Source organism: Lactuca serriola, chromosome 2 (genome assembly GCF_051521515.1).
Source record: "Lactuca serriola cultivar US96UC23 chromosome 2, Lser_US96UC23_V15, whole genome shotgun sequence".
Taxonomy (NCBI): domain Eukaryota; kingdom Viridiplantae; phylum Streptophyta; class Magnoliopsida; order Asterales; family Asteraceae; genus Lactuca; species Lactuca serriola.
Window position 1 is genome coordinate 69075564 of NC_136409.1, and position 12889 is coordinate 69088452.

The 12889-nt window shown below is 34.5% G+C and overlaps 1 pseudogene; it reads left to right on the forward strand.

Moving 5' to 3' along the window:
- The first annotated feature begins 7067 nt into the window (after positions 1-7067).
- LOC145086347 (putative disease resistance protein RGA1) lies at positions 7068-10464 on the forward strand (annotated as a pseudogene).
- Positions 10465-12889: the final 2425 nt, after the last annotated feature.

Below are 12889 nucleotides of genomic sequence, written 5' to 3' on the forward strand. Positions count from 1 at the left end.
TCGAGCATCATTTATCAAATTTTGTTCAATTTTGTCTATTTTCCATTTGAAACCTTATAAATATATTTTTGGGTAAATTTCACTGTAGCCCAACAAACTTACGGGTTTTGGTTTAAAAGATCCCTCATCTTATTTTTTTTGCTTTCTAAGGGCATCAACTTGTATTTTACCGGCCAATTTGGGTAAAACAACCCATTATAATCGGTTAGATATGCCAAATAGGTTAGAAAATGATGACATGTAGCCTCGTCAGCAATACTTGGACCTTAGTAGACTTCTGCCTCGTCAGCAACTTTGGGGATTAATCTAAGCACACCTTGCTCGATCGAGCTCCTCACAATCATCCCTCAATTGTTGTTGTTCAATTTCCGATGAACCTTTTGTCCCCTCCTATGTTGCAGTCGATCGGACCAGAAGAAGAAGAAAATCACCGGAGTAGCCCTGGAGTGCCGACGCCCCTCCTCATGACCTCCCAACCATCGCCGAAGATTGACGCCCTCCCCTTCTTGAAATCACCAGCCAACGTCAGAGTTCCCTAGCGACTTCGACTGTACATTCGTTACCTAATCGTTAAAGACGGAGACAGATTGCAACCGCCTACTACTTTCGTCTTCCTTCCTCGACCGATGCTCGCTGATCAGCCACAAACAATCACCCCATCGTTTCCTGTTTCCGTCCACATCAATTTCCCTTCCCAATCTAATTAAGACGAAGGCCCCTCATTTTGTATATATTAGTGATCTCATGAAGACGATTATTCAATCTGATACCTAATCAAATTGGTTGTGAACAAAGGAAAATGAGGGTGGCGATTGGTTTCTGGGTAACAATTATTCAACTGAGACGGGCACACACACACACACACACACCGTCGTCGATCAGATTTGATGTTCATGATTAGGTTACTCGTTCAATAACAAAGAAGATAAAGAACAGAGTGAAGAATGTTGATTGAAATCGGAAGAGACACCGTTGCTATATTTTTTGATTTAAACCTTCGATTTGTTGTGATGTAATTCATACAAAATGAGAAACAGATGGAGCCTTCATTGATTTCATGGCCATCGCTATTGAATTTAGGGTTATTGTAAGTCATGTACCGTCTCAATTGAGGGAAGACTTTAACAATTGACTTTACCTACTGACTAGGAAGGGGTTCACCGGAACAAAACAACATAGTGTCAAAGTTGAAAGAAAAAATTAAACTTAGTGTCAAAATCGAAAAAAAAAAAAATGAAAACTTACTGTTTTTTGTGAGAAAAAAAATTCAATTTTGACACATCAGCATATTATATCAACATGTCACGTCATCAAAACTGACACGTCATCATTTCACGTCAGCATGCAACCTGGTTAACCGGTCAAGTGGTCAGAATTGTAACAAATTGGAAAACACAGTGTCAAAATTGACACAAAAAAAAACACGGTGTCAAAATCGAATTTCTATGTAAAAAGAGTGTTTTTTGTGCCATTTAACCTATAAAATCTACACAAGTCGTTAATCATTCATTCAATAAAATTTCCCAAAAACAGTCTAATTCCAAAATAGATATATACAAAAAAAAAAAAAAAAAAAAAAAAAAAAACCCAATACAATCAACACGCAAACTGTAAACCTGAAGAAAAAAAATCTAGATGTGGTGATCCATACCAACACCAAGAATCAACTGTGCAAGATGAGTCAAATATGGTTCTGCTTGTGCCCTGCTACTCAATATCGGCCTTAAACTCTCCAGCTCACTACTAAACTCCCTTTCAAATTTCCTGCCAAAAATCACTCCACTCCATCACACATATACATACACATACATATATAGTATATATATACATACATATATACATACATACATACATACATACATAGAAAGAAATATGGGGGTATAGTTTTAAGATCTTAGAGGACACATTCGATGACTGTAGACTCATCTGTGGGTGAATTTGGTTTTTTGGAAGACTTTCATAGCTTCAAAACCTTTACATTTTCCAAGGAAGATGAATCCAAATCATCAAAGGAACTGTTTGAATCGGGAGCTTCAATGGAGCTAATTAGCCATTGAGTTGCAGAAGCATACTGAAGGCATACAAGTTTCAGTTTCTCAAATTTCTGCATTCAGCCCTAAAACATTACTATTAGAACAAATTCACAAACACAAACCTTGTATATAAATTATGACCATTTCATTTTCACTTAATGGAGACATGACTTCAGGTCCCATCAAGTCATGTATGGGTATAGTGACCGAATAGATAATGATATCTATCTGTCTAAATGACCATTTTACCCTTGCACTCCAAAAAAAAAATCAGAATATTCATCAATTTCTAACATGAGAGTACTTACCTTGTATGGGTAAGGTGACCGAACAGATAATGATATTTGTATGTACTGGGTCAACTCCCCATTTTGGTCAAGGCCAGTGTACGCTGGGTGAACGTGCCAGGTACGCCGTGCGTACGCATGCAGAGTGGATATGCTGGGCTTTTGGGCCTTAAGGGACTGGGCCTGGACTATTGGGCCTCGTGGACTATTGTGAAGTATAATTTTGGACTTGGGAATCTGGAACTAGAGTATTGGGCCTATTGGGCCATGATTGGACCCTTTGGAATTATTATATTTGGACTTGGAACTTTTTGGACTTGTAATGGGCCCATTTGGGGGATAAGGCCCAATTCAGAAATTGGGCAATTAGTGGGCCCTTAGGGAGTCTTTGATGGGCCATAGGAGGGCTGGGTTTAATAAGTTAGAATTGGATCTTATGAATGTTCCAATTAGACCAAGGGGTAAAATGGTCATTTTACCCTAAGTAGTGTTATAGACTCTAATTGATTGTTAATGTGATTATGATAGCCGGGAGTCATCAGAGCAGCTGCTAGAGACTACTTTCCGCGAGATTCGATATGCAGTTTTACGAGGTGAGTTACCTTACAGTAGAAGTGGGTCTAAGGCACCAAGGCCGACCCACTAGTAGTTGATTATAGTTGAGATGATTGTCTTTGTGATAATTTTCTGGTTCGCTACTATCTGGTATGTTTATATGCTAGCATGATATGTTATATGTGATAGTGGTAGTAGGAGGGGAATAGTCCCCAACTTCGGTTGTTAGGACCGAAGGGTAGGTCGGGCACCCCAGATATGCCTGACAGTATGTAATGTTAATGCCCATAACATAAAATCTTCTACATATGACATATTGACATTAATTCTAGAACCAATAAGTTCTTAATGAACTAGTGATAGGATTGATTTAAACACATTTCTTAATGATTTTTTTTTGGAAATTTTGTTTTCATGCACTTTTTCATTAATTTTTTTAACCTGTTTAGTTTGTTGGATAAAAAGTATGATATACACATATTGGTTTTACATAATTCTGTTGAAATTGTCTAAAATATAAAAATAGAATCTAAACTATTTGGATGTACGGAATCTTAGAGAAACTAATCGTCGAAATAAAAGATTGTCATGGCTGTTTTGCGTGGATACAAAACTAGGGAGCCCATGAATCATGATACAACTAGTATTTGAAATCAAAATGGGGATGCTATGATACTTTGTGGACATTTTGAAATCGGGATGATATGACACTGTTTCTTGAGTTGCCCCTGAGCCCCTCTTCGTTTTCAACTCCCCATCGCTGCCTCCTCACATATGAAATTGACTGGATTAACTCTCTGATGACCAACTAACTGAGTTATTGAAATACGGCTAACTCATCTTTTTTTTTTTTTTTTTTTTTTTTTCAGCTTTACTCTCCAGCAATGAGCCACCGGGATCTTTCTTTCTTCACTGGTGATGGTGATCTTATCAGGCGACCTTCTAAACTGTAGTTTATTCATTTATGTAAATTTGGTTTTCTTTCTTGTGACATTTTAACCTGCTTTATTCTTTTCTTGGTTGTGGTAATGCTTTCCAATAACAAATTGATCACAGTTGAACTCCTCTTTTTATGAACACCAAGTGTTTGATAAAATTCCTCAATGAAAAGACCTCCACAGATTCTATGTTCCCCTTATTGTGTTCATTATATTACGTATCCTTTGAATTTTCCTTAAACATCGTTGCCTTCAGTGTCCTTCTCTGTATCATTATATTATTTTTCATTTGGTGTTCATCAGGATCATTGTGATAAATAGATCACTTTTCATACAAAGTCTTAGCCTCTATAAGTTTACTATATCCATATACATACAAATACATATACCCAAAGATACATACATGATAAATATGTGTTTCTAAACTATTTGGATTTTACTATATCTAGCACATTATTTTACACTGATTTGGGAGCCAATTCAAATCTGATCCATGCATGATTTCACACATTATTCGAGTTGCATTCTAACTCTTGGGGGAGAAAAATATAATTGTGATTTGTAACATCTTTTCATTGATAAATTTATCAAGTGTTTTAGGGCACCTTAACATGATCATGTGTACTTTTGTTTTTTTAAGTAATTAATTGTCAGTCTGAAATAATTGTTTTTGTGTAGCTTTTTTTGGCTGGCTTAGAGAAACCCAACCACAAGACCACATGAAGGAATTTCCTGATGAAGTTAGTTATACTGATCAATATTCATTAAATCTTTTTAATGTTACAACGATGAACTCCCCTTATGGACTTATCATCTTACATATTTCAACTATGTAACATGTATTTCATCAATTGTAAACTTCGTTTTTATTTTATTTCTTAGTAATTAATTTGTCAAAACTGTTGATTATCCTGTTTGAAAATTGTGAAACTAAAGCTATGTTTTTGTCCTTAATATATTATCATTTGTGTGACCAAAAGTTGGGAAATTTTGGTATATTGAACTACTTTCATTTCTTGGTATATAATTACAAGAACAAGGTTAATTGCAAGAAATTAGCCTTTAAATTTCTATGGCTATTTTCAACTATGATTCCTTAAGATAAGGTAAGCCCCAATGTGATTATCCTACATATCAATTTTCTTATTGACCTGTCAGGTCCTCACCAAATATTTATTTATTTACCAAAAATCACAGATTTGAATTCACTTTGTATCTTTGATGAATTCATCTTTGAAATTGTTTCTCATTTATTAGATTTTTTTTACCTTTTTAACAGATAAGGTATGCTTTTAGTCTGCCAGCAGTTTATAAGAAACGAGTTGTTGTTTTTTGACTTAATGGACTTAATGAGGAGTAAGCTATATATGGATGTTCCTTTTTTAATAGAGAAATGAGATCTTCCCATTATGCGCTAACTTTTGCATAAATACGCCAACTTTTAGAAATATAATGTAACAGATAACCATGTTTGAAATTTGCATTTGATATTTTTGTTTTCTTTTCTGTAAATCATGTTTGAAATTTGCATTTGATATTTTTGTGATTGTTAGAAATATAATGTAACAGATAACCATGTTTGAAATTTGCATTTGATATTTTTGTTTTCTTTTCTGTAAATCATGTTTGAAATTTGCATTTGATATTTTTGTGATTGTTAGAAATATAATGTAACAGATAACCATGTTTGAAATTTGCATTTGATATTTTTGTTTTCTTTTCTGTAAATCATGTTTGAAATTTGCATTTGATATTTTTGTGATTGTTAGAAATATAATGTAACAGATAACCATGTTTGAAATTTGCATTTGATATTTTTGTTTTCTTGATATTTTTGTGATTGTTAGAAATATAATGTAACAGATAACCATGGTAAAACAAGATTTAAGACATTAAAGGCACAATTTATAGCAACATACTATCTACTTATAGCAACCTACTATCTATTTAAAGGCACAATAGTTATAAGATGGCCTATATGGAAAATAGGAGGCTATAAAATGACATAAATGAATAGTACATTGCTATTTAATAACATAAATAAAATTTTACTCAATTTATATATAGGAACCTAATTTCTGCTTAAAGTCATACTAGCTATAAGAAGACATAAATAGAAAGCACAGTGTTATAAATTGACACAAACGAAGGGTACAGTGCTATAAAATGAGAAAAGCAGAATATTTTAGTCAATTTATAGCAACTTGCTTTCTATTTGAAGCAATAGTAGATATAAGACTACATAAAAAGCAAGTAGGCTGCTATAAAATGATATATTGAAGAAGATGGTCCATGTGGTTTCAATTTCTTACTATAAAATGACTACTTTACCCTTTTGAATATTTATTATAATTTTCTTCTATTTATTTCCGATCACAACACTATTAAACACACCACCTTCAAAATTTGAGTCCAGATCTCAGAGGCAACCAAGTTTCATCCATTACGTCACAAGATCAATGAATATAAACACAAAGAAAAAACAAACTACACACCAACACAATGTGAAATACAAACCCACCATTTATTTGTGGAGGGAAGAGATATTCGAACTGATAAACAAATCCAAAAGAAATGCTTGTATGGTCCATAAAAAATCAAAACCAATAAAAAGGGGTAAAACAATAATTTTGGATCAAACTTGTAATAAAATGAAACAGACCAACTACATAAGAAATTATAACGACATAGGTCATCCTTATCAAGCAAAAAAGTTAGGGATGATATATGTGAATTTTGGATTTCATACGGACCATTTATGTAATTTTATCTTAGTTATATTCTCATTGTCACAATTATTACAAAAATTTCCATGTTCCATATAAGAAAAAAAGTATTCCACCCGTATAAAGAAATGTAGGGATTAAAATGGAAAGATATATTTACATATCGTATTACAATATAGAGGTATATCAAAAGGACAAAAGGTAAATGAAAATAAACCAGTTACAAAGATCAATTCTAGTTTATAAATGAAACATTTTATATTAACTATTAAAACATAAAATATAATGATATATTAATATTTTAGATAAGTAATAATGACAAAAGGAAAAAAACAAAAGAAATGAAAAGAAAATTAGCAAAGTGTATGTTCTAAACTTGTAACTTAAGAAAGGTATAACTTAATTAGTACTTAGTAGACACCTTCAATTCTGATTCGATACCATTTTCCACTACACACGCCAACAAATGAATTTCCATTTCTATTAATTTTTTGGGTCTCTCTTTGTTCCACTATCTCATAGATTCTTATCGTTTTCTATCTTTCTTCACCATTCATCCCCTCTTCCTCTCTCTTATAAACAGTGAAAATGGCTGAAGCATTAGTCACTATTGCTGCTGAGGGGATATTGAAAAAGGTGTTGTCTATTGCTGCGGGTGAACTCGCCATTGCCTGGGGTTACAAAGAAAAGCTGACCAGCCTTCACAGAACATTGGACCTGATTCGTGCCAAGTTACGTGATGCGGAGCGAAAAAAGGAATCAGAGGTTGTGATGGTATGGCTGAAGCAGCTAAAAGATGTTGTGGGTGAAGCTGATGATGTGTTGGATGAGGTTGATTACGAAATGCTGAGGCATCAAATAAAGAAACAATATCGAATGGCAAAAAAGGTAGTGTGCCTTCCAAGCTTGAAAAGGTTTTCCTTTCGTTATAAAATAGGTCATAAAATCCAAAACATCAATGAAAAGTTACTTAAGATCAATACAGAAGCAAACAGTTTAGGACTACAAAATGAACACCCTGTTGGCCCTGTTCTAGATCGTCTCTATTGGAGAGAGACTGTTCCAAATCAAGAACAATTTAAAATTGTTGGGAGGGATGATGATAAACTCCATATCATTGAACTTTTAACCCAATCAAGAAAAGAAGAAAAACTTAGCATTGTTCCCATTGTGGGAATGGGCGGGATTGGGAAGACCGCTTTGGCTAAGTCCGTGTACAATGATCAAAAGATCGAGCAACATTTTGATGTTAAAGCATGGTTGTGTGTGTCAGTTAAGGTTGACATCAATACACTTCTTGCAAAGATCTACGAATCTCTTGCCAAAAAGAAACCTACATCGGACTTAAGGGCCAATTTAATTGAAAGTCTTAAAGAGCAATTGGCATCAAAAAGATATTTGCTCGTCTTGGATGACGTTTGGGTCGAAGAGAGGCCATACTGGGAAGAGTTTAGGAGTTGTATGTTAAATGTATGCTCACAAAATGGAAGTGGCATTCTTGTCACTACACGTAAACTTGAAATCGGAACTCATGATATGCACATGGATTCCTGTCCTTTAAAAGGTCTTTCTAACGATCATTGTTGGGACATCTTCAGAGAAAAAGCGTTTGTGGCAGGCACTTCAGCATCCCCTGGTGAAAATAGGCCGCAACATTGTTCAAAAATGTGGTGGTTTACCGTTGCTATTAAATGTAATAGGTGGCATGTTGGCACATTACAATGACACAGAGAAGTGGTTGGCCATAAAAAATAGCAATGTTTGGGATCTAGAAGAAGAAAGGGATAGAGTTCAAAAGAGTTTGGAACTGAGCTTTGATAATCTCCCCAATTCTATTGTCAAGCAATGCTTTTCATATTGTTCCATCTTTAAGAAAGATACAGTCTTTGAAAAGGAAGAACTGGTCCAACTTTGGATGGCTTTAGGATTGGTTCAAGCAGATGAGGAAAAGAACAAGGAGATGGAGGATGTTGGGAATGATATTTTTCAAATTTTGGTCAGCAATTCGTTGCTCCAAGATGTTGAAAGGGATGAGTATGGTCACATCGGTCGTTGTAGCATGCATGATCTGGTGCATGATCTTTCATTATCACTTTCAAAACATGAAAGCTTATGTCTGGTGGATGCAACAAATGATGACATTGCACGTATCCCTCTGGTTAAACATCTCGCTTTTTACCAACAGAACGAGGATGATAAATTCAAAGCCAAGGTTTCTATGTTCATTGAAAGGAATACAGTGGCTAGAACTTTGCATACATTGTTCATCAACGGTGAAGTTGAGAAGAAGTTTTCATCTCAACGATTAAAGTGCATACGCATCCTAAAACTCCACGGATATAGTATTGAGAATTTAGATGATTCAATTGGAGGGTTGGTGCATCTCAGGTATCTTAATTTGTCATATACAAGGATCCGTATTCTTCGTGAATCGATTGGTAAATTATACCACTTGCAAACTCTGAAGTTGCAAGGTTGCTGTCATCTCAAGAAGCTTCCAAAAGCCATGAGAAATTTGATAAGCCTGCGGTATTTCATGTGTGATGGAGATATTCCCACCTATGTCCTGGGACAGTTGATTTATCTTCGAAAACTGTCTTCCATCAAAGTGGTTGGAAGGAAGGGACAAGGTATTGAAGAGCTACGCCATTTGAATAACCTTACTGGAGGCCTCTATATTTCACATCTAGAGAATGTCCGTAGCAAAGAGGATGCGGTCAAGGCAGATTTATCTAGAAAGAAAAATTTATACGAGATTGAATTCAATTGGAGTGGGAACGATGATGAAGATGCCAACCGGAACGACAAGGATGTACTGGAAGGCTTGCAGCCCCCAGGAGACGTGAAAAAGTTGAAAATTAACAATTTTACAGGTGATAATTTTCCGGAATGGGTAATGAAGATGGCAATCAATATTGATGGGAAAGGGACGCCCCTTGACAAGCTCGTGTCAATCAGACTATCTGACTGCAGGATATGCCTCTCTCTTCCGACGCTTGAGCACCTACCACATCTTCAAGATCTTGTGTTATGGGGAATGGACAGCTTGACATGCTTAAGGAGTTGTGGTGTTACTGGATCAACGGAGCCTTTGTCTCCATCATTGAGATCGCTTGCAATTTTAGATATGAAAAGACTGGAAAAGTGGATAGATGGAGCACCCAACTTCTCAAAAATGATATCCCATGTCCTCCAGAGTTTGGAGATTTATGATTGCCCAAACATTATTCTCTTAGATGAATGCCATCCCCATCCTCTTGTTTACTTATGTATATATAATTGCAGTGGTCTGGCGTCCATTAAGAGCATACAAGGCCTCACATCTCTTGAAAATTTACTGATCGATGATTGTCCTGGTCTTTCAGAAATAACCAATCTGCCCAACCAGTGTCATTCTTTGAATACTTTGCATATTACCAAATGCGGGAAACTGACTTCCTTGCCTCAGAAAATGTTTGACTGTTTTGCCTGCTTAAACCATTTGGTACTTGGTCACTTCTCAAAGGAGCTGGATTCTTTCCCAAGTCTCCAAGGCATCGAGAAGTTAAGGGACCACCTTCACTTGTTAGCGTTAAATGGTTGGGATCATTGGGAGTCGATACCTGAAGAAATACAACACCTCACCTCACTGTCTTGGTTACGCATAGATGGATTCGGAATACAAGAACTGCCCATGTGGTTAACCAACATATCTATCCGAGACTTGATGTTCAGTGAATGCAAGGGACTAAATAAAGAAACGGTTAGACGGGGAGCGCCACGGGAAGCAACTGATGTTAGACTAAATTATGGAAGAGTGTTAATTAATTAGTTATTTGAGCGTGTTGGTTGGTGTATATATAGATTAGATATGTTGTATCAGTCAGATCATTCCTCCTCTTGGCTCTTGCTTAATAATAAACTTTCTCCTCCCTTGCGATCCAAATTCTGCCCAAACATTTGTCTTGTTCAAGTATAAGAGACAAGTATAAAATATGGGTAAAAGTCCCAACATCTTATAAATTTGATACTTATAACACTTTATACTTAATTTCCCAAAATTCTTCTCACTTATAACATACAGCTACAATCTGACTTGTAATCCCAATTGATCAGCCAATTTTGCAACTTTTAGCTGTGCTTAATTTGCTGATGGCTCTCTTCCATTGTAACTGATTTGTACTATATAATTTGCTGTACTTACCCTATCATGCAATCTTAACAATGATTAAATGTCCATTTTATTTGTGTTATTAACTTGGAAAGGTTTCTGCAAGTTGATTAATGCAGGTTTTACTTTTAGTAGTTCTATTGGTCATTAAGCTAAAGTTTAAGCTCTTGGCCTGCTAATCTAAAGAATTTGAGGGTCACAGAATAAAGCAAAGGGGCTGATGCTGACAAGTGCTAAAAGTTGGAGGTGGCTGAGGATATCAGAAGTTATTAAAAGTTGTTCCCATATCAATCCACAGTCACATATTCTTCGTTTAGATGGATCAGTCTGCAATCCAATCCAACCAAGTGAATCCTATTGATTTCGGTTTTCAAGGTGTGAATCCAAATAATTAATACAGATTATATTCAAATCCAATCTGAACCAACCAAATTATATTAAATTTTATAAATTTTTAGTTATTATTATAATCTTGTAAATAGTGTTATGAGGGTTGATGAAAGAGAATCCATCTAATATGTTTATAGATGTAAACATCTGGGATGGATTTTCTTTTCGGGGTTTATAGAAATTTGTATGCAAATGCAAGTGTGCAATCTTTGTCAACTGCGTAGATTCAGATGAAGTATATAACACAGGTGTGCTATGAAATTGTAATTTTAAATTATATATATAGTTTATACATGTTCATTGTGCCTAACTTTAAATTGATAAAATATAGTAAAATTTTTTACCTGTATATGCTCTTGGTTTAGCCAGTTTTGAACTAAACCACACAGTTTCTTCTGTATAATTGCAACCAATTTGTTTAAGTTTTTGAATCAATATTGGTGACCTGATAGGTTTTCGGTTTAACCAGTTAAATTATTCAGTCCGGTTTTAAGGTCTACAACCCGACCTGACACAATTATAATTGATTATTTTATTTTTATTGGATTCACTTAATTAGATAACCACTTTGTTTCATGTTCTAGAGAAATAATCAATTTACCTATTACAGGTCAAAGTAGTAAAGATATATATTATAAATAACAGAACATGTCCACGATATAAGTATTTTAATTGTTTATGAGATCAAATAACTTTTGAATCCGTTTCAAAAAAAAAAAAAAAAAAAAAAAAAACTTTTGAATGTAAGGAAAACAAATATGACAAACTTATCCAATCAAATACATTTTTTAAATAGTTCATATCACGAGCTTCTTTAATAAATATAGTATGTTCTATATATATGTTTTTTCAACCAAATATAAACAAAAACTTCTACAAACAACAATAAAACAACAAAAACAGGACTTATAGGTCCCATTATTTGATTAAAAAAATTCCAAATGTGGAGGCATTTTGAGCTTTTTAAATTGATGAGATGCGTCACGAAAAAGCTCAACAAAAGAAGTCTACCATCTTATCATGGATGTTCTTAGGTAACCCATAACTAAGGGGAAAAAACCTTGGATTATATTGAAAAAAAAAACATCTAAATAAACCATCAACATCTCATGTACCATAATGGGATGTGCTCCGATCCCATGATGCTGAATAAATTGTTCGATATTCAGGCCAAACAACTGAAGATACACATTGAGTATGGCCCACAAGTGTAGATACAGCCTCCCCCTATATTTATTTTTTAACCAAATTATCAATAAACTTAATGAAAATATAAATTAAAATATAAAAATATACCTTTGATTGAGATTCTTCTTCCTTGTTCCCTTTTTTCCTTTTCTTTACTGATACAATAGTTGCTTCATTACACTCTGTTTGCCACACGTTGATTCTGCAATCCCAAGAGCCTGAACATATCTGTAATGGAGGAGAGAGGTGAGATAATGGCAAAAATGTAAATCATTAAAGATTATTGAGAAAAAGAAAAAATTACCAAATTGCCATTAGGTTGTGATAGATGCAAGGCTTTGAACTGAAGCAGTATGCCCACGAAGAGTTCTGAAAAGTCTGGTCTGGTCAAAAAGATTTTTCAAAGTAAAAAACTAAGACTGGAATTAACATATTGATTGGTTGATTTCTTAAAGAAATTTTCCAGTTTAAAAAGTCATCATGAATGCTTTATATACCAATACTATTTAGAATTAATTTCTGCTATATCTTATGCGACTAGATGACTCTTTCAAACAAATATGAAGTCATTAACGTAAAAGCCACCATGGACATTTTAAAGATGTATGCAGGCATGTGTCTG